The following is a 19,887-nucleotide window of genomic DNA, read 5'->3' on the forward strand; positions in this document are numbered from 1 at the left end:
GATCCTGAACAAGATGCTTTTGTGAATGATATTAGCTATATATACTTAATTCTGTGATGATTTATTATGATTTCAATAAAAGAACCTAATTTGTTGATAGGGATTAAGTTTGGTTTGGCTTTGTTTATTGGTTTGCCCCCTTAAACAGTTGTTTCTTGGCAGTGAGATTAAAGAGACTGCAAAATTAGCATTCACCAACAAAAACACGCATCAGTCTCAAGGGCAGAAAGAGTGATGGGTAAGAGTCTTATGGCCCCTCTTCAATAACAAGTGGGTAAGCAGGGGCCTGGAGTATTGATGGGGCAACCCTAGGTCACCTAAGCTTAGCAGGCATTGTTATAGATGAAGAGAAAGTCACTGGCTATGGCCTGGCCTGACCACTGAGGTATAATTTCCTTGACAAATGAGGCTGCTGCCCAGGGCTTGTTTGATGTACTCCTCTTGAGCAGCCTTCAGGTTCTCCTTCATCTTTACCACAGCCTTTAGAGCAGAGGCCTGCAGGGCTTAGTCATAAGAGAATGTCTATTGCTTTAGCAGTGGTCACTTATTGATAGAATCAAGGTTGATGGATTCTTCTTCCTTACTCTGCCCTCAAGACATGAGAGTGACCCCAAGAATATCAGGGGACAGTGTTCAATAAAGTGTGACAGTTGTCATTGCAATCTCCTCACTAGAAAATTTCTGGGTGCTAGCACGACCAGAGGTGAACATATTGGGTTTCAGCAATGTGTCTTCCAGATTGACACAGTTGTCTACCCAATCTGGTAGATATCAGTCAGTACCTTCTTAGTTTCATACTGAAAGTACTTCCAGTCATGTTTTCTTTCAGGGAGGATTTCAAGCTCCCCAATGGATATAATGCTATTCTGCTGACAGATGCTGTTGTAACAAGTCAGAACATTGGCATTTTTGATGATGGCAAGAGCTGAGTGTGTATGTTCCCCAATGTTTAGCCCACAATGCCTCTTGGTAAAGTCAGTGCCATTCTTCTTATACACAGCATTCAAACGCCCATTACAGCACTTAGGTGGTGGTCTTTCCATTGGTTCCTGCCAGGGGAAGCATTCTATCATCTACCTTAATGCCCGAGACACTGTGCATGGACTTGATAACTTGGGGGAAGGGACATTCATCATCTGCCTTCTGATACAGTGTCTCTTGGAAGAGGACTACCCCCTTTCTCCCTCACCCCTCCCACCCAATCGAGGGATTCACTTGATCAGCAACTGGTGGTAGAAGCACCTATCCTCCTCGGTGTTATCACTCACTGTCAATGGATTTCAGCCTCTTGGTAATGCTTCTTGTAGATTCATCTACAAACAGGATGCCCTTGCCTGGAGTCCCAATTTGGTGAGCGATGTTAACACCTTCTCATCCAGGGGTCAGTGCTGGTTATTAGTAGGAAAATAGTGACAGGGGCAGTAGGTTCCTTGCACAGGAGGGAGTGGGTCTGCTGGATATGGCAATGGGTAGGAGAAAGAACTGAGGAGCAAATGCTGGTAGGGTCCCCAGCGTCCCATTCTGAGGAACATTCCAAGAGAATATGTTCTATTTGGGGACAGGATGTTGTGTTCACTATTATTAAAAGGAAAATGCATATACAAATGGGGATATACTACTTTACATTACAAAAGAGCTCAGATAAAGTCTAGTCAGAGGAGATAAATGCTTACTAGAATATTGTTGCTGTTATTATTATGTTGCAGTATCTCATTTGATATGCTGCTTAGTGATCAGAATATACTCACACTATCAATGAGTCCAACCAAGTAAAATTTACTTGAGGCCTATTGGATATGACCAAGAAACATGTGTACACAGCATGTAGTTTACCCATGCAAAATAACTTAATAGCTCATAGAAATCAGAATTACAGTCTTGGCTATCAAGGATCACTGGAAAATGGCTATCAATAATTTTATCAAGTTTCAAACTCTTTTTCTCACCTGAGATTGAATAGAAAAAAAAGAAATACTAAAATAGTATTCTGAATGAACTGATTATGGGCATAGCCAGTTGTTTTACAAGAGAGCTAAAGAGAAAGAAGTCCTTTGTGGTTCTTTATTCAGACAGAAAATGAAAAGTAGACAAGACATTGAAAGAACTGATTACTAGTCCAAAAAGCCAAAATTGAAATAATAAATAAAGAATATTCGTCTTATAAAGATGAGAGAGAAAAATACCAGAAATCTCCTGGGATCTTTTCTTGCACAATAATACAAAGGAGGAAGGAATAAAGGAAGAACAGTTGAGTCTTTAGTGCAGTAAATAAGAATATACTTGCAACCCTTTCTTAAAAAGTGGTTGTGGATATCCCTATGGAATAGTATAATGTTCAGATTTTCAGGGTTATACTTGTAAAACGGACGTACTTATCATTGTAAAGAGAAGTGCTGGAATAATGGTCATGAGAATTAGAAATGCAAAAGCCCAATTGCTCTCTATATCAATCCTCGAGAATCCGTGAGTGATTGCGCCCTCTGTGTATTCCCTAGTGCTTTTTCCAGGCCAATTTTAAATAGCTCCAGCAATAAATTTCTGCCATTTCTTCTGGGAAGCTATTCCACTACCTAATTAAATTTGTGAGTTGACAACTTTTCCTGACATTCAGACTAAATTTTCCCATGTTCAATTTCAACCTGCTATTCCCATTTCTGCAGCACATGCTTGTATCAGCCCATGTAATCCCCATGCTTCCTCACTACCTACAATTCTCAATGCTGTTCCTTAATTTTACTATCCTGTTGAAGTGAGTTCTTTGGAGAAAAATAGTCCTTGCAAGATCAGTGACTACACGTGGCTTAATATAGACTTAAAAGCAGGTTTGTTTTGAAAACAAAGAGATGAATTAGTGAGGTGAAATGCACAATATTACAGAATCTCAAGTCATTAAATAAATTGAGACTCAGGAAAGAAGCAAATGTTGGACATTCTTCTCTCCTTCAGGGTCAATATATCACTCCATATTTTAAAAGTAGAGGCCATCCCATCTTTGCCTTTTCTAGACTTACTTAATATACAGAGTTGTACTTTTCTCATACAACTGAAGGAGGCAGGGAAAGCAAACCTAATATTTGAACCATCATTATTTGTGAATGAGGTTCCTCAGATTTGCTGTATCATCTCAAATGAGCTTCTTTTCTTTGCTGTGATCGGACAGGGATCTAGGAAATTCAGTGTGCATTTTTCAAGCTTAGAATCAATCCATTTTTAGGTAGGAGCCCTGCCTTTGAGTTGTCAGTGTTTGAATCAAGAGATGAGTTTTCAGTATTACAACATTGCTTGCAAGTATGTGAAGATATATCGATGTTGTTTTGTTGTGATTTGTTATTTTCAGAGTAAACCAGTTGTGATGTGATTCATCTATGAGTTACACTCTAGGAATGAGTCAGGAATTACACAGTGGAATATTTTGGGTAATTGTTAAGCAAATAGGATAATTTCAAGCAAAATATATGCAAACTCCAGAGTGTTTTGGCAGAGTGTGGGCAGAGAGATTTCTTACCATTATGGAAAATTGCCTGGTAGGCAAGACTCACATTTAACTTAGAATGTATGAAACTTTAGCTTGAACACACTTGTTGAATTCTTAAAATTCAAGAGAGAAAGTAGGTAAGAAACTGATTCTAAAAAATAGTCTGCCTTTTTAAAGACAACACTATTGGGCTGTTTTATCCAATATTTGCCATTAGTATGTGCTGAATAGCATAAATTGTACAAAGAAAAATGAAGTACCATGTATTATTGCTAACATTTCAGAAAATGTTTTACATCCAAATGAGTTGTACCTTAGGCAATATCTACTTTTATTTATTATCTTGCAGCAGTATACTTCATAAAAGAGTTAATATGTATATCCTGCTCAGAATACTCACAGTCCTTGGCCTCTTGAACTTTCCGTTGAGAATATAGCCAAAGTAGAAATTAAAACTGTTAAGAAAAATCATCATATTACTCTTAAGGTTCCTATCACTACATCACATAACTCTTATTAGTCATTTCCAAATGAATAATAAAAACACAGGACACACAGAACTGTGGAGAAACACACTGAAAACATGTTGGAATAATAGAGATAATTGAAAATAAGAATATTGAATATTGAAGTACAGAGTAGGTTAGTGGTTAAATCTCTAGGACAGTAATTTATCAGACATTGATGGTATCAGTGGTATAAATGTTCACTATACAAACAAATAAGTGTACTGCTCTTCAATCATATGAGATGACAATAATTCCAAACTGTGGGTAGGTTAGAGGAAGAATGAAGCAGTTGTGATTAATATGTTGAATTTGACATTATACTACTTACAGAGTTTTGTGTTCCTAAAATATGCTCTATGGTGTCCCATGATCCAGACCATTGGAAAGATTTTTAGCAGTACTTAGGACTTTCAATAAATTGTATAATTATTTCTGTAATCATATGCAAAGAAATTTCAAATATTTATACAACAAAGATGTTGAGAAAACCTACCTTAAATCTAAAAATGGAAAAGGCAAGATAAAACAATATGTTTGCACAAAAACAGCAGTTGCGTAAACAATACACACATGGTTTTAAAAGATACATCTGTTAAGAAAATTGAGATTGATGGATCTATAAAAAGCAGAAGGAAATGAAGACAGACAGAAAACATGGACATACATATATAAACACATTATTGGACATTAAACACTCAAGAATATGTAAACATTTAGCAAATGTATTTCTAATGTGAATATTTGTCAAATATAAGAAAGAAACATTGCTTGCACAAGATCAAGTCAATTAAAAATTCTATCATGGATTGGAGGGAGTGGTTTACCGTACACTATCACTAGCTATGGAGCTGTTGGTAGTTTATGGCTACTGGTGGAAGGAAAGTCATTCATCTTTAGGGGTGTGGTCACTGTTAGGTTACTAATATCCCATTAGATGGCCCAATACAAATGTGCATATGGATAAACTCCATTGTATTCAATGAGTTTTACGAAATTAGAAAAAAACAGAACTTGAAGTTGGGAAGGAGATGTGGTGTGTGTACGTGTGTGTGTGTGTATGAAAATTTCAAAGAATACATCTTTTTTAAGCCAGAAACAATACATTATCAATAAAGCTAGGTATGTTGAGTAACACATGTGACCGTGAAGGTGTATGGAATATGATAAGGACTTCATAGAATCCAGAAGAGGACAACAGATACCTTAGGACTTGAGTTACAATTTTGATATGTCATATCCGTGATGAGAAACAAACCTGGAACATGATGGAGAGCATCCAGTGATCTTAATCAGTAAACAATCTCTTCAGTTGCCAATAAGGGTTTTCTTAATTCATATCTAAAAATAATTCAAACTCACGCCCTTGAAAATCTCTTCAAAGCTGATGATATTGGGAGGTTAAAGTTAAAGGAGGGGGGGCGAGTGTTAAGAGACGATTTTTCCTTGAGAGAAGCCTTCCCGCCAGCCTGGTTCCAGAGCCGCTTTCCTGCCAGCCTGGTTCTAGAGCCGTATCAGTCCCAAATAAACACACAGGAGACTATATGAATTATGAAGCTGTTGGCCTTGCTTGTTTCTTACTGGCTAGCTCTGACTTAAGTAATTACCCCATAATTGTTAATCTAAGTATGTCTCTTACCGGAGAATGGTTCCGGGCTTCCTAACCCCATGGCATTACATCTTGACTCTCCTGTGTTTCTCCTTCCCAGAATCCTCCTAGATTCCTAGCCCCACCTATCTAGATTCCTATTGGCCAGCAGTAATTTATTGACATATACACAGGACTTCCACAACAGGTGAGCAATGAGAACCAAGCTTGACAACCTGAGTTCATTGCTTGCAACCACCATGTTGGAAGGAGTGAAACCACTTGAGAAATTGCACTTTTGCTCTGCATGTGCACACACATGCACATATGCACAATTCTGTGTACACACCATGTTAAAAGTTTGGAAAAATATAAATCACATTAAGACCATCCATAGCAAGGTTGTGATGGTGGTATTAATAACAAATGACTCCTAATAAATGGGATAAGAGCAGAAAGAATATCATATATTGTCAAAATAGTAAGGCAATTGTAATCATGAAGGAAGTAGAAATAAGTATGAATTAAACAATAGAATTTGGAAACACATTAAACAAATAAATTTATAGATAGATTCATATTTATGGTTGAAGACTTCAAACTTCTTTTTTAAATGATAAAAATGGCAAGCAGGGTATCAGAAAGGAAAGAATAATTAATTCTTCCAACTAACAGAATCAAATTGATTTTAATAAATCCACTTTTGAACAGCAAGTTAAACTTTGTTTTCATGTATTTTCAGGACAATCAACACTCTAAATCACCTTATGATTTATAAACTAGACCTTCATATAAAAGAACTGAAGTAATTTAAATCATGTTAGAATTGTAATGAAATATATCAATAACAAAAAAGGATTTCAAAACACATGGAAATGAAACAGCACACAATTCAACTTATTTGTCAGTAAAAATGCTCAAGAAAATTAAAAACTAAATAAAATGAAAGCACAAGATTTGAAATATAACTAAAACAAGGCTTAGATAAAAGTTCTAGTGATAATATTTTAGGGTATTCATGTGAGTTAGAAAAACATAAGTGTTTCTTGGGCATTTTCTGGGGGGGGGTCTTTTTTTCTGTCTGTTTATTTTATCCTATTACAATTTGCTTGTTTTTGTTTTATCCTACGTTACTTTATTCATTCTTTTTTATTGCTTTAATTTTAAATAGCTTGCTTCACATGTCAATCCCAGTTCCCTCTCCCTCCCCTCCTCCCACACCTTTCTCCTTCCCCCCAACCTCCCACCCTATAGCCACTTCCTTCCACATAGGGGATATCCACAATCTGTCATTTCGCTCAGGGCAGGGTCCAGGCACTCCCCTAAGAGTCCAGGCTGAGAGATCATCCCTCTTTGTGTTACAGACAGACGAAATCCATTTGTATGCCAGGGATAAATACTGATCTACTGCCCAGGGCCCCATGGGATGCCCAGGCCTCCTCACTGATTCTCACACTCAGGGGGGGGTTCCAGATCAGTCCCATGCTGGACTCCCAGCTGTCAGTCTGGGGTCCAAGAGCTCCTCATTGTTCAGATCAGCTATCTCTGCCAGTTTTGCCAACCCATTCTTTGCCAATTTGCTTATTACTCCTCTCTCTCTTTCACTGGGTTCCATGGGTTCTGTTCAGTGTTTAACTGTGGGTGTTTGCCTCTGCTTCCATCAGTCACTGGATGAAGATTCTAGGATGGCATATAAAGTAGAAGTCAAGTTCAATATCAGGAATGGGCATTTAAGGTGGTCTCTCCACTATTGCTTAGCTTGCCAGTTGGTATCATCCATTTAGATCACTAGAGGTCTCACTGGTACCAGATCTCTCTTCAAACCTATGACTCCCTCTATTATGGTATTTCTCATCCTGTTTTCCCCCTCTTCTACCCCCTACTCAACCTAACTGTTCCCCCATTACCCCACTCTCTCTTCCTCTTCTTCCCCTATCTTCTTCCCAGCTCCCACTATCCCCCACCCCCTGCCGTGTTCCCAATCTTTTCAGGAGATCTTGCCTCATTCCACTTCTCTGGGGAACCATGCATATTTCTTTTAGGTTCTTTTCTGTTTCCCAGAATTTCTGTCAGTGGAAATGCAGACTGGCACTATCCTGATCCATGTCTAAAATCCATATATGAGTGAGTACATACTATGTTTGTCTTTTTTTGACTGGGTTACCTCACTCAGGATGGTTTCTTTAAGTGCCATCCATTTGCTTGTGAGTTTCAAGATTCCATTGTTTTTTTCCGCTGAGTAGTACTCCATTTTGTAAATGTGCCACATTTTCTCTAGTCACTCTTCATTGAGGGGCATCTAGGTTGCTTCCAGGTTCTGCTATTACAAATAATCCTGCTATGAACATAGTGGAACAGATGTCCTTGTTATATGAATGTGGATCTTTTGGAAATAGGCCTAAGAGTGGAATTGCTGGTCTTGTGGTATATTGATTCCCGTTTTCCTGAGGAATCTCCATAATGATTTTCAAAGTGGTTGTACGAGTTGGAACTCCTACCAGCAATTGAGGAGTGATTCCCTCTCTCCACATCCTCTCCAGTATGAATTGTCTTTGGTGATTTTGATTTTAGCCATTCTGATGATGTTTCAGAGTTGTTTTGATTTGCATTTACCTGATGGCTAAGGATGTTGAGCACTTTCTTAAGTGTCTTTCAGGCATTTTAGACTCCCCTTTTGAGAATTCTCTATTTTGTCCTGTAAGTGTTGTGGGGACTTGCTTCATGAGTTGTTTGTAAATTTTGGAGATCAGCCCTCTGTCAGATATGGGGTTAGTGAATATTTTTTCCCATTCTGTGGGCTACCCTTTTATATTATTGATGGTATCCTTTGCCTTACAGAAGCTTCTTAGTTTCAGGAGGTCCTATTTGTTAATTGTCAATCTCAGTGTCTGTGTTCCTGGTGTTATGTTGAAGAAGCAGTCTCCTGTACCAATTCGTTGAAGAGTATCTCCCACTTTCTCTTCTAAGAGTTTCAGTGTGATTGGATTTATGTTGAGGTCTTTGATCCATTTGGAGTTAAGTTTTGTGCAAGATGATAGACATAGATCTATCTGCATTCATCTGCATGCCTATATCCAGTAATGCCAGCACCATTTGTTGAAGACACCTTCTTTTTTCCTTTGTATAATTTTAGCTTCTTTGTGAAAAATCATGTGTTCATAGGTGTGTGGGTTAAAATTAGGGTTTTCAATTCAATTCCATTGGTCTACCTGTTTATTTTTGTGCCAACACCAAGCTGTTCTCAGGACTATAGCTCTGTAATAGAGCTTGAAGTTAGGTATGCTGATGCCTCCTGAAGTTCCTTTATTGCATAGGGTTGTTTTGGCTATCCTGTTTTTTTATTTTCCATATAAAATTGATTATTGTTCTTTAAAGGTCTGTGAAGAATTGTGCTGGAATTTTGATAGGGATTGTATTGAATCTGTAGACTGCTTTTGGCAAGATTGCCATTTTTATTATGTTGACCCTACCAATCCAAGGGTATGGGAGATCTTTCCATTTTCTGGTATCCTCTTGATTTCTTTCTTTAGAGACTCAAAGTTCTTGATATACAGGTATTTCACTTCTTTGGTTAATGTTATCCCTGCTTATTGATGCTGTTTATGGCTATTGTAAAGGGTTATGTTTCTCTCATTTCTTTCTCAGCTATCTGCAAATAGTGAAAGGTTGACTTCTTCTTATCCTATTTGTATCCCCTTGATCTCTCCTTTTGTTGTCTTATTGCTCTAGCTAGACCTTGAAGTACAATATTGAAGAGATATGGAAAGAGTGGACAGCCTTATCTTGTTCCTGATTTTAGAGGAATCGTGTTGAGTTTCTCTCCATTTAGTTTGATGTTAGCTGTTGGTTTACTGTATATTGCTTTTATTATGTTCAGGTATGTTCGTATTATCCCTGATCTCTCCAGTACCTTTATCATGAAGGGGTGCTGGATTTTGTCAAAGGCTTTTTCAGCATCTAGTGACATGATCATGTGGTTTTTCTTTCACAGTTTGTTTATATGGTGAATTACATTGATAGATTTTCTAATGTTGAACCATCCCTGCAACTGTTTGAGTTGTTTCCTTCATTTGTTTGGTTGTTTTCTTCTTGGTACTCTTTAGGTTCTTTAAGAGATTTATTTCTTGAATTTTTTGGTTTGTCTTTTCCTCCACTTCATGTATTTTTGGTTGTTTTTTCTTCTATTTCTTTAAGGGATTTACTTGTTTCCTATTTGAAGGTCTTTATCATCTTCATAAAATAATTTTTAAGGTCTGTCTATTCTGTGTCATCTATGTTGTGCTTTTCAGGTCTTGCTGGCGTTTTGTCTCTAGATTCTGGTGGAGCATGTTTGTCTTTCTATTGCTGAGTGAGATGTTATTCTGTCTTCTTCCCATCTCTTCTTCCAGTGGGTGCAGGTGGGGTATTTCTGTCTCCACTGGTCTCTGTCTTTCCTGAAACTGAAGCTGAGATGCTGGAGGGTGTGGTCTGGATGGACTGAAGCCTTTCATGTGTGTGTGACCCTCTGGATGCCAGGAGTGGGCCCCCAGAATATTGAGGGAATGGATGATGGGCGGCAGGGGGTGGTCCCATGGGGACCCAAGCTCACCTGAAGCTTTGGATTTTGGAGGGTGGGGTCTGGAATGACTGATGCCTTTCCTGTGTGTGTGGGTCCTCTGGATGCAGATTGTGGGCCTGGGAAGATTGAGGGAGTGAGTGATGGGCAGAGGAGGATTCCCAAGGGGACCCAAGCTAACCTGAGGCTGGGGATGCCAGACAGTGGATTCTGGAAGGACTGATGCCTTTCCTGTGTGGGCGGGTCCTCTGTATACCAGGAGGAGGCCCCAGAATATTGAGAGAGTGGGTGATGGATGACAGAGGGGTGGTCCCAGGGGGACCTAAGCTCACCTGAAGCTGGGGATACTGGAAGGTGGGGTCTGGAAGGCTATTTTATTCATTGTTTAAATGATATTTCTTTCCCAAAGAGAAACAGAAATGATGAGGATCCAAATGGGAGGTAGTTTGAAGAGGAGCTAAGAGTACTGGGGGCAGGGTAAACCACAGTCACAGCATATGGTATGAAAAGAATTCAAATTTCAATTAAAAAAAAGAAGGAAGCTATGGCAACAGCAATAATGTTTGGCCTCATTTCATGAATCCTGTAGAATATATTTCCTTTTCCCGGAGAACCAGAAGACTCTAAAGTCATCCTTACAAAGATTCTGTATGCAGCAGAACATACTTCCTGGCTGTCAAATGAGAACGCTGCTATAATAAAAGGAGAAGCAGGAAGTGAGACAAGATAGGGTTGTAGTCTCAATGGGAGTATCTGTTGGGGCGTGATTCAGGAAGGATTTAATTTACCATACCATAGCAAACCCCCTACCAGGGACACTGCATTTTTCACACTGGTATGGTTACACCTAAGAGATTTTACAAGGTTGGGGGACACAGCACATGCATACCCCCTAACTCCCTCCATGTCCCTGCACACACACACGTGGTCATGGAGAAACTGTTTATCAAACTGATGCTTTCTCTATTCATAGTATTTCCTAATTTTTAATGAAGTGGAATTTTATATTTTGAAATATATTCAAGTAATTTAACTAACGATAACAAAATTGGTTTAAATTCTAAAATATTGTAAATAAAATATTTAAAAAGTAAAGGATACATTCCTACTAAAGGAAATATGCCTAATGTAAACAGGAAATATGAGAATAACAGCACCTGAAAGCTCACACTGGGTGAAGATGGGTGCTTGTGTTTATTAGAAGTTGATGTTATGTGGTGTTCCAAGTGCCTGGAGTTTCCAAGATGGTCCTATTCCAGACCAATAGCTTCAATATATTTGTGGGGGGGGCAGTCAGGGTGGTTTTGAGGGTCTCAAACATGTTCCAACATTTCTGTTAGGTATAGTCTAATAAGAACTCTTTGTAGTGGTTCCATTTTTGTGACAAGTACTTTCCTTAGTTCTGAGTGATTTTGATCCATACTTGAAACCTTGATAGAGGTATCCATGCTACCACATCTTGCCCAGTGTGTACTTGAAAAATTAGTTATCTTCCTGTAGACACCACCAATACTCAGGAAATGCTTGTGCAAAGCATTTCTTTGATTTAGCCTTAGCCGCAGTGGCTGCAAAATGCTGTACTAGAAAGTTGGGGTGACTCAGGATTGAAAGACTTGAGCTTCTATAAGTCATTAAATCTCTTGCTTTTAAGGGTTTATCCTTCAGTACTATATTATTCTGAGTGTTTAAGATGACAACTTGTTTTTCTTATTATACATATTAATATCCTCGTCCCTTATCACTCTGATTTCCTTCACAGATAAGCTATTATAATATTCCCCACAGGATTTCCCACTTAGTAGTTAATAGTGTACCTTAAATGCTTATATCTTAGAGTATTTTACTATATGTAGTAATTAAAGACTGTGAATCATTCCAAATATTGTCTGGAAGATAAACTATTTATCATTCTTGTGTTGTACTGTCCATAAAGCCTTAGGACACTGTAAAAATTCAGATATGTCTTTTGGGGCTGTATAATAAGAACAGATTTTTCAGAGTTGTCAATGAGCTAATAATCATTTTAATTAAGACATCATTAGCGTATTCTTTGTCACAATATTTGTTACAACAGAGTACTCATGACTACTTCCGTAGTATCTACAAAGAACAAGTTTATATGTATAGCTTACTTCTTCTCTGCCCTTATCACAATTGCTCAAAGGATCATTTCATGGTTTGGGTTGAGAATATCCCTTAAATTCTAATGTGTTAAGGAGCAGTAAGTTCAGATGTGGGGAGCCCTAGAAACTAATTGAAAGCTCTCACTGATTGCATTATTATGCCAATTAATTGTTATATTTAAAATTTTAATAGACCATTGGTATGTTATGGTTGAAGGCATTAGTTTCCTTGGAGTGTGCCTTTAGGTATATGTCATATGTAATTCTGAAAATTAAAGTAAAATAAATATATTTAAAATCTTGTTGACTTGATACCCTAAAGATATGGTGTTTCCAGACTAACCTACAAACTTCACACATTTCCATTCAAAGTGCCCCCAAATTATTTGGAGAGAAAATTTGACTGATTCTACCATGAATATAGAAATATAAGGAACTAAGATTGTGAAATAACAAGATTGGAGTTGTAGCACACTCTGCCAGGTTTTACATAGTGAAAAAAACGAAGCATACTAATTGTTACAAGGACCATTTAACAGTCACATCTCTGACAAAAGACATATCTAGCAACATAAAAATATTACAAGCATAAATTGTAGAGAAGCAACCCATTTTTCCAATGGTTAAACAAGTCTTCACGTGCTATATTAAGATATACTCAATATTTTGCATAATTAAAATATCTATTATAAAATATGACAATTCATGTACTATCAGGGGAACAAAATGATGGAAACTATTCTATATCACTGGTTGATGACAAAATTATGTTGGCCAAGAAGATTTAGCAATTTCTTACAAAGTTCAACACATATTACATGACTTGGTAATTGTTCTCATGGCAATTGATATGGAATAAGTGAAAATTTGTCTTCACATAGGCAATAGACATTCATGATTATAGATATTTATCAAAGATGGAATAAAATTAGATGTCTTTAAACAGGTAAATAAATCAAACTGGCAATTGTTCCAATAGATTATAACTTAGAAATATAGCAAAGAAATAATGATATAAACAACTTGGAAAACCCCACCATATTATGAGAAGAAAAAAGAACATCAGTTTTAAATGGTTATATGTGATCTGATTCAACTTACATGAATTTGAAAGAACAGAATTATTATAACAGGTTACTGGATATCATCAGTTTTCTGATTGCTGTCCTTCAGTACAACTGGTAACTTAGCAAATATAATCATGCACTTCCAAGCCAAATCATCTGTTTCACTATTAATGAGATCTCGGGTAATTGTTTTGAACAATATACTTGAAATAAATAACTTAAAAATATAAAGTTTTTTTCAGATCATATTTTTATTCCATTATATGTTGGATTCAGCTGGGTCTGTAGTGAAGAGGCACAACATGTTTGGTGCATGACATGGAGGATGCAGGTCACCCTGTCAAATATGGTATTGAAAAGAGAGAAGAGGTTCAGTTCCCTAAGAGAGTGTCTCTATGATGTGACATCCTCCCACTGGTTAACAGATTCTAAAGATCTCATCATATCCTATCTCCCAATTTTACTGCCGGTTAGTGGGGGTTCATGTAAGATGAAAACTATAATAAAGTTAACGAAAAACACACATGGGTTATTTTTTTATACTTGAGTCACATTTCCCAATTGTCTACTATGCATATTAAATTTTCTAAAGTCTAATAAGACAGAAATACAAAGTTCTTCTCATCTCAAGCGTTCACATAAGGAGTAATCATCCTCTTCAATGTTCAGAATAGAGAATTCTGAAATTAAAGGATTAATACATTATTAGTTATTTTGTTAATACAATATGAGTTCAATAAGCACATTGCATAACAGGGTTTATGTAACTCAACAGATGTTTGTAGAGTTCAATATCACTGTTGACCTTATCTTTCTTATTTAGATAATTTTTAAGCTAATAAGTAGCATTGCAAAGTGGAGGCTCTAGCCAAATAGAAATTACAAACTAAAATCAGCTATGGTACTCTAAATGTTTAAATAATTTTTGAATTGATCTGTTAAATACCTTTTTCAGAACATACTAACTACATTGTTACTTATTGTCAGATTTTGTATAACGATCCCTAATATGAGACTGAAATTGAAAAAAAACACATAATTAAAATAATCAAGTGCAGTCTTTTATAAATATTGTATTTTAACTTAATCACAGTAGAGCTACACACTGGCATTAGAAATAGTTTCTTGCTTTTTTACACTCTAAAACAAAATTTTTGAGGAAAATTATTCTTAATATTGAAAAGAGAAAACTCTAAGTACAACAAAGTTCTTAAGACATCTTGAAAATAATTTATTCCTCTATCGAGAACAAAAATAAATGTGAACATTGTCAAAATTTCAACACAAAATCAGATCACTCTAGAGTCATGAATAATTTTAAATTATTTTTTCTTGCAAAACATTTCTATTTACTCCTTGCCAGCATCTTAAATCACACTTTCCTCCATTCCTTTTCAGCAGATATTTGGTAAATAAGGACTCATTCTGTTCTGCTTCTAACCTTTTTTGAACCCCTATCTTCACTACGGTGCATTAGAAACATTTCTATATATGAGATTGTAACTGTGGCATTTACAAAATGGAACAAAGTTCATGGCCTTTTAAAGAAATAGGGCAATTAGACACATTCTGCTGTTCAACTTTATGATCTTTACAGGACGATTTTTTTCTATTCATTCTGTATTTTAACAAGTGTTTGTTTACTAGCCCTACGATTACAACTACTTTCAACTATTGAATTGACCTTTTATTTTATAAACATCAGTGTATCAGATATTAAAATGCAATGAAAATTTGTAACTGCAATTCATCATGAAATTTACAGAAAATGTCTACAGAGAAACTTGTTATTAATCACAACGGCAACTAGAGTTCTTCATGGAATCAAGCCTACTGACAGTGGCAGGTTATCTGAAACGTCTATGGCAAAAAACGGTAAAATAGTTCAGAATTCTAGGCTCACCAGGAAAAAAGAGAAACAAAAGAAGTTTAAAATAAATATGATGTTTAGATTTAAAAATTAGTTTGACTTAAATGAGTATAGGAGGAACTGGAAATTTCTGGTTTATTAGTATGACTGAATCTGAAATAATTCACTTTTCTTCCTATTTTAATCTATCTCAAAACTTCTTTTTAGTAAATTGCTTTATTTATTTTACACATCAGCCACCGTTTCCCCTCCATCTTCTCCTCCTACTACCTCCACCACATCTCCCCCACACCTCATTCATTCTTCAGAAAGGGCTGGCCTCCCATAGGAGTCAACAAACCATGACATATTAAAATTGAGGCAGGATCAAGCTCCACACCCCTGCATCAACGTCAAGCCAGGCATCCCCTTTAGGTTCTAAAAAGCCAGCAAAAGCTACACAAATGTCACACATGCACAAGACCTGGTTAAGTCCCATGCAGGCTCCCTAGCTTTTGGTGTAGAATCTGTGATCTCCCACTAGCTCAGATCAACTGGCTCTGGCTTTTCTCATCATGACTTTTGTTGTTGTTGCTGTTTTTTTCCCTCAAGACAGACTCTGTGTATCTTTAGAACCTGTTCTGACATTTGACATTTGGTCTACAGACCAGGCTGGCCCTGAACTCACATAGATCCGACTGCCTTTGCCTCCCAAGTGCTGGGATTAAAGCATGCACCACTAAAACCCAGCCACCATCATGATCCTGATCCCTTTTGCTCATATAATTGCAGCACCTGTGCCATAAGCAAGTCCAAGGTATCAGGAAAAGAAAGACAAGACGTCCAGCTGTTTGTACTAAGAGAATGCATGTGCTGCCTTTATTGCCAGGAGTGTGTGTGTGTGTGTGTGTGTGTGTGTGTGTGTGTGTGTGTCTTCATTGCAAGTGTTAAGAGGTCTCTCTCTTATAGGAGGGAGGAGCTTTATATACAGGTTTACAGCACAGTGGGAAAACCCCAGCTAGAAGAGAGCATGTTTTCCTCCTGCTGGATGTTGATGTCAGAGGGTCAAGGCCAGGGCAGGAAGCCAGGACTAGAAAACAGGATGGACTTAGAATGGAAAACAGGATGGACTTGTTGACTGACCAGTGGCTCACAGAGACCCCGTGGGGCCTGGGGCCCAACATATAATCCCTCCCCCTTTCTTCAAATGGACTTTTATAGCTCAGCCCAGTACTTATCTTTGGGTCTGTGTATCTGCTTCCATCAGTTACTGGGTGAAGGTTCTGTCATCAGTATTTTTGATCTTAGCCATTCTGACTGGTATGGGATAGTATCTCAGATGTTTTTTTGATTTACATTTCCCTGATGACTAAGGATGTTGAACAATTCCTTAATTGTATTTTGACCATTTGAGATTCTTCTTTTGAGAATTTTTGTTTAGGTCTGTATCTCATTTTAAAAATTGGATTATTTGGCATTTTGAAGTCTAGTTTCTTGTGTTCTTCATGTATTTTGGAGATCAGCTCTCTGACAGATGTGAAATTAGTAAACCTTTTTCCCACTGTGTAGGCTGCCATTTTGTCTTTTTGACAGTGTCCTTTGCCTTACAGAAGCTTTCCAGTTTCAGTAGGTCCCATTAATTAATTGTCGATCTCAGTGTCTGTGATACTGCTGCTATACTCAGAAAGTAGTCTCTAGTACCAATGTGTTCAAGGCTACTTTCCACATTCTCTTCTATCATGTTCAGTGTAACTGGATTCATATTCAGGTCTTTGATCCACTTGGTCTTGAGTTTTATGCATGGAGATAAGTATGAATCAATTTGCATTCTTCTACATGTCAACATCCAGTTATGCTAGCACCATTTGTTGCAGATGTTTTTTTTTCCATTGTGTAATTTTGGCTTCTTTGTCAAAAATCAGTCATTGATTGTGTGTGGATTTATATCAGTGGCTGATTCCATTGATCTACATGTCTGTCATTATGCCAATACCAAACTGTATTTATTATTATAGCTCTATAGTAGACCTTCAAGTCAGGGATGGTGATGCCTCAGGAAATTCCTTTATTGTACAGGATTGTTGTAGTTTTCCTGGGATTTTTTTTGTTTTTCCATGCAAAGTTGAACATTGTTCTTTCAAGGTCTGTGAAGAATAGTGTTGGGATTTTGATGGAGATTGCATTGAATTTGTAGATTTCTTTTGGTAAGTTTGCCATTTTTACTATGTAAAACCTACATATCCAATAGCATGAGAAATCTTTAAATTTTCTGATATCTTTTTAATTTCTTTCTTCAAGGACTTGAAGTTCTTGCCATACAGGTCTTTACTTTTTGGTTACAGTTATCCCAAGATATTTTTTATCATTTTTGAATATTGTAAATTGTGTTGTATCTATGGTTTATTTCACAGTTTAATTCTCATTTGTATATAGAGGGGCTACTGATTGTTTTAGTTAATCTTATATCCTGCCACATTATCAAGGATGATTATCAGCTGTTAGAATTTTTCAGGTCACTTAAATATACTATCATATTATCTGCAAATAGTGACATTTTGACTTCTATCTTTCCAATTTGTATCTCCTTGATCTCCTTTTGTTGTCTTATTGCTCAAACTACAACTTATACTACTACATTGAATAGTTATGGTGAAAGTGGATAGTCTTGTCTTGTTCCTGATATTAGTGGAATCATTTTAGCTTCTGTCCAGTGAATTTGATATTGGCTATAGACTTATTGTATATTGTTTTTATTATGTTTAGGTATGTTCCATGCATCTCTGATCTCTCCAACACCTTTATCTTGAAGGGGTGTTAGATTTTGTCAAAGACTTTCTTGACATCTAGTGATATTATCATATGATTTTTTTTCTTAAAGCTTGCTTATATGGTGGATTACAGTGGCATATTTTCATATGTTGAAACCATCCCTGCACCTCAGGGAGGAAGCATACTTTACCATGGTGGTTGAATTTTTTTAGAACTCTTTATTCAATTTCTTAAAGTATATTTTTCAGTTGTTCATTTCTTTCATGTTTATCTTAGATAACTATTACAAGAAAAACATTAATTTATGCTACCATAGGAATAATTCACAGTATGCATAAGATATATACTTATATGATTGATATATATGTATATATATAATATATGTTATCAGATTCAGATTCAGAATAGCAAGAAAAAACTTGGTATTTTATGTCCTTTTCTGTTGGTGTGATAACAATTTTTGAGGAAAAGTTTTTTTTTGTCTTCAGATCTTTCTTTCTTTTTTTTAAATTTATTTTTCAGTTTAAATTTAGATAAGAAACAAGGTTGTTTCACAAGACAGTTCCAGGTCCCTCTTCCTTTCCCTCCCCTCCTCCCATGCCCTCCCCCCAACCCCCCCCATTATCCCCACATTTCCCCAGGGAGGGTGAGGCCCTCCATGGGGGTTTCCATAGTCTGTCATTTCATATAGGGCAGGGCCTAGACCCTTCCCCAAGAGGTCAGGGTGAGAGTGCACCTCACATTGTTGGATGGGAGTCCAAAGTCCATGTGTATACTTGGGATGGGTACTGATCCACTGCCCAAGGCTCAATAGATTACCTAGGCCTCCTCACTGACACTCACATTCAGGGGGTCTTGATCAGTCCCATCCTGGATTCCCAGGCTGATGCCTGGGAATCAAGAGTTAACCTTTGTCAGGTCAGCTGTTTCTGGGGGTTAAACCAGCCCAATCTTAATCCCTTTGGTCATCAGTCCTCCCTCTCTGTTACTGGCTTTCTTGAGTTCAGCTCAGTACTTAACCAAGGGAGTCTGCCTATTCTTCGATCAGCCACTAAATGAAGTTTCTGTTTCCCAGACTCTCTGGCCATGGGATTGTAGGCTGGCCCTCCCCAGATCTATGTCTAAAATCCATATATGAGAGAGTACATGCCATGTTTCTCTTTTTGTGACTGGGTTACCTCACTCAGGATGGTTTCTTCTAGTGTCATCCATTTGCCTGCGAATCTCAGGATTCCATTTTATTTCAGTGCACTGCTTCTAGGTCACAGTCTATCACAGTGGAAATCAAGACAACTCAAAGCAGGAAGCAGAATCCCTGTAGCAAAGCTGCTTCCTAACTTGCTTACTAGATTTCTGTCACTTGCCTAGGGATGGTGTAGGCTACAGATATCCAGACCCTTCTATATCACAGATAGTGCTCCAGCATATGTCTCTAAGAAAATCAAATAGTTTTTTTGTTTATAATATAAAGCATGTCACAGGTACAGCACACATCCTACAGGGCAGGCATTATAGAAAAATCATATTGGACTCAATAGGATATGCTAAATTAACAGAAAGATATGGTAAAGAACCCCAGAAATGATTGTATGTTGCTTTATTAACTTTGACTTTTCTGAATGCTCATGAGAATGAACCAACAGCTACAGAGAGACACTGAATAATAGAAAGAAAGCTACAGAATTTAATCTGCTAGTACACAAATATTGTATATTGATAAAATGTGAAATTAATTGATTAGAGCATACTGTACATATGTTTCTAATATTATTCAAGCTATGTTACCTATATATCCCATTTAACAATGTAATGCTAATTTCTGGTTCTTGATAGTTATCATTACCCTATATATAAGATAAAAGTAAAATATAGTTTAGTCATTAGGCAACTATTACATTCAAACTGGTAGTAATATTAGGCATGTTATCAGAGTCAAGCAGAGATACATTTTAGAT

The 19,887-nt window shown here is 37.0% G+C and overlaps 1 pseudogene; it reads right to left on the reverse strand.

Moving 5' to 3' along the window:
* Positions 1-323: 323 nt before the first annotated feature.
* Positions 324-19,887, reverse strand: part of LOC101822572 — a 54,623-nt pseudogene continuing 35,059 nt past the window's right edge.

This window comes from Mesocricetus auratus, unplaced genomic scaffold, assembly GCF_017639785.1.
Source record: "Mesocricetus auratus isolate SY011 unplaced genomic scaffold, BCM_Maur_2.0 Super-Scaffold_100003, whole genome shotgun sequence".
Lineage (NCBI taxonomy): Eukaryota > Metazoa > Chordata > Mammalia > Rodentia > Cricetidae > Mesocricetus > Mesocricetus auratus.